The sequence below is a fragment of the Hibiscus syriacus genome, unplaced genomic scaffold, assembly GCF_006381635.1.
Source record: "Hibiscus syriacus cultivar Baekdansim isolate YM2019G1 unplaced genomic scaffold, ASM638163v2 tig00110890_pilon, whole genome shotgun sequence".
NCBI lineage: Eukaryota > Viridiplantae > Streptophyta > Magnoliopsida > Malvales > Malvaceae > Hibiscus > Hibiscus syriacus.
The window spans coordinates 11,314,930-11,318,502 of NW_024062900.1; the positions used below are offsets into that span (position 1 = coordinate 11,314,930).

The window sequence follows — 3,573 nt, forward strand, 5'->3', positions numbered from 1 at the left end:
CACTTTGGACCCAACCCACATAGTGTAAACAAGTTGGCATTGGCTAATACCAGCTTTCACTTGCCCCCACTTCATGGTTGGAACCATGTGGATGCTGGCTTGGCATATAATAGATGCATGTTTATTTCATTGCAACAATAATTTTTGCCCTATCGAGGTCGGCTTGGTGCTCTTCTAACTGTCACCCATCAGGACAACTCCTTTTTGCCAGTTGAAGGGACTAGAACTTAGGGGTTTTATATTTTATATTAATTTTGTAGTTCAATTTGGTCCCAAATTCAACAACACTCGTAAACATAATTAACTTCCCTACATGAAATTATATATCGACTAGACCAAACATCCAGCATATTGATCCCTTCAGGCCTTTTGGGTATAATTTAAATGAATTATGATGATACCAAGATGATGTTGGGTATACAGTGATGTTTGGATCAGATTCAAAGCATGTATAAAGATATGAAGGAAAGGGATTTTACTTGAAGCAAAAGCCATCCGAAAAGCAATTAAAAAAATGGTGAATGCAAAATAAGTTTTGGGGAAAAATACTTACTGATGAAGGGCAACTAAGTCGATGTGTACTTCTGGAGGAGCAAGAGCAGGGGACTCCACTAAGTGAAGATTAGTATCACTACAAATATTCAGGCATAATAAAACATAACTATTAGGAATCAATCGGAGCTTTGCTTGATGAAAACATTTTCATGTGCAAGAGAGGGAAAGCTCGGTTACCCTGCAAGCTTCCTAGCAAGGTACAAGAAAGGCTTCTCAAAATCGTAGTTACTCTGGGCCGAAATTTCATAATATTGCAGGTTCTTCCTATGGAATGTAACCTGATTTGCCTTAACTTGCTTGTTCTTTACATCAACCTTTTTATCACATAGAACAATAGGAATATTCTTGCACACCCTGGCATTTGAGACAACAAAGTTCTATAAGCTGTTCCAAAAAATCAAAAAAGCAACAATATGTGATAAAGGTTGAGAACTCCAACATGCCTGCAAAGATCACGATGCCATCTGGGAACATTCTTGTATGTCAAGCGGGCAGTAAATCAAACATAATTATCGAACATTGTCCATGTATGCTGCAAAACACAATACAAAAAAACACTTGATAAAAAATCAATAATAGAATTAACAACAAAGTAACAAAGAACTAAAACATAACAATTTTTGTTAATCCATAAAGAGCCATAGAAATACAATCCCACACAAATAAAAAAAAGGGGGGAGAAGCAAAATCCCACACAATCCCGGGAATTCAATGCCATCACTGTGCTACCATCTCCCTGCAATTTCCACTCCTCTGATTCACCCTGCTCCAACAACTTCAAAGATCAGACCAACAATCACACGCTAAAAGAATGGGGAAAATATGTAATCTTTTATTATTTTTAATTGTAACTTGGGTTATAACCCCCTCCCCAAGAAAACTAATGTACAAGGGGGAAGGAGATTATAATAAAACGAGGACCGAGTTTGGAGAGAAAAAAGAACGAAAAAAAAAGGAGAGAACGAAAGAGAAAAAACTTACCGTCGGGTCTCCAACTACGTCAGCTCCGGTGATAAGAAAGCAGATCTGGACGGTTAGGAGATACATCATGGTGAGGGGAGTAACATTTTGAAACCAATTCGATCTAACGGTTGAATAACCAGATCGGAGAAGCAGAGAACCGAGAAGTCTTTGGTTATTTCGTAGACTTGTGGATCATTTCTCGCGAAACCAAGGCCGGATCTGAGCTACTGGCGTCGAGACGAAACTTTCCTGAAGTTTAGAGCCGAAAGACCAACGGCGAACGGCGGCGATAGATGGTGAACGGCAGTGGTCCCCCTTTCCCGGCGAAAGCATTGTAGCCTCTCTCTCTCTCTCTGTGTGTTTTTTCAAAGCTAAAAACAAAATGACGTTTTTTTTTAAAAAAAAAGTTGTGTTTCAATATAAATCTGAAATGTGAGAATGACACCAATTTTTATGTACTGGGTAAATTTCCTCTTTGGTCAGTTGACCTTTTCATGAATTATATGTTAACTTTATTTTTTTTAGCATTATACTTTATTTTTATTGCCTTTTAGTCCACTAAAACATATATAATTCTTGTTTATAATTTGTTCATGCTTTAATATTTCTTTTAATTTTAGCTTCTTATTTTATTGTTATTCATTTTAATCCCACTTCAGTGTTTATTATTTCTTTTTTGGTTTCAGCATCTTTATTTCATGTTATTTATTTTTTTCATGCTTGTATTTATTTTTATTTAATGCTCGATAGTTTATTTTTCAATTGGTTAAATTTATGCTCAATGTTTTGCTTTGATGTTGTTTTTAAACATAGTATATTCATATTTTTCAAGAACATCTATAGTAGAATAGGAGTGAAAAACATTTGATAGAAGTGGTGTGATTCGATACAACATTCGAACGAAAAGTAAACATGAAATGGATTGAGTCCTTTTTTTATAGTTTTATGATTTGAAATAATTAATCAATATTCGATACAAAAGATCATATTTTAATTTTGACTCGGATTTGTAATTTCTACTATAACGACGACGTATAAGCAATCAAGTACCAATTTTGGACGTTGTAGAATGTTAATCTTTACTCGCTCGTAACCGACTTTCGAACTCTAAAAATGAACCTTTGATAAATGCATACCAACTTTTATATTAAAAATAATTTTTCTTAAAATTGTTTTTAAAATACATTTTTTAATTATTCAACCTACCTAACTCAAAGGTCGATGGGGACTCAAATTTCAAATTAATTTCAAATTTCATCAAGAATCTCACTTTTCCAAAAAAAAAAATCATAAATATATATTTTTTTTAAATTAATAACACATTTTATTTGTGAAAAAATGGTTATGATAACCATGTATCTAGTCACCCAATTATTCGTGTGGTTCTGTTTTGGTCAACTGACTATTTTTTTCAAAATCATATATAATGTTACGTTTTGATTTTATTTTAGTTATCGTTTTAAAATATTAATAATGATAATAATGTGTTATCATACGATAATGTCATGTCATCATTAAAGAAGTAAATAAATGTCATATCAGCAGTTTTGTTTATTTTTCAATAATATAAATAAATAAAATCAATACTTATCATTAGTTATGATTTAAAAAAATATAATTTAATACTAAAATAGAATCACACGATAGTTAGATTACTAAATACATAATTTTTCTTAAATTTAGTGTGATACAAAAGGAAATATTTTTCCAAACAACAAAGTGAATGATTTTTTTATTAACTACTTGTATCAAATTTATTAATTAATTAATTTAGATCAAAATTTGTTTAAGTTTATTATGAGAGTGATTTTCTCATTTCAGTTTGATTCATTTATAATTGTCGAGATTTAAACTTGTGATATTATTTAAAAAGTTTAGTGTCTCGTTTCGATAGATGATGTCAGATTAATTAGCGAAATAAATGTTTTGAAAAGTAGAAGCCTTTCAAATAATCTGTTTTTGGTGATTTTAAAATATGGGTTTTACTTTTCAGATGTTAATATCATACGGGTTCTTCTTTTTTCCATTTTTAGTTGGATTTTATTGGAGGAAGAT

The 3,573-nt window shown here is 31.8% G+C and overlaps 2 long non-coding RNA genes across 2 annotated transcripts; both read right to left on the minus strand.

Annotated features, from left to right (window-relative positions):
- Window positions 1–428: 428 nt before the first annotated feature.
- Window positions 429–889, minus strand: LOC120144799. Its single transcript, XR_005518059.1, has 2 exons — window positions 733–889; window positions 429–631 (listed from the first exon to the last, which is right to left on the minus strand). It is a non-coding gene; the product is annotated as an uncharacterized LOC120144799 (long non-coding RNA).
- Window positions 890–997: 108 nt separating this feature from the next.
- LOC120144798 lies at window positions 998–1,879 on the minus strand. Its single transcript, XR_005518058.1, has 3 exons — window positions 1,537–1,879; window positions 1,250–1,318; window positions 998–1,087 (listed from the first exon to the last, which is right to left on the minus strand). It is a non-coding gene; the product is annotated as an uncharacterized LOC120144798 (long non-coding RNA).
- Window positions 1,880–3,573: the final 1,694 nt, after the last annotated feature.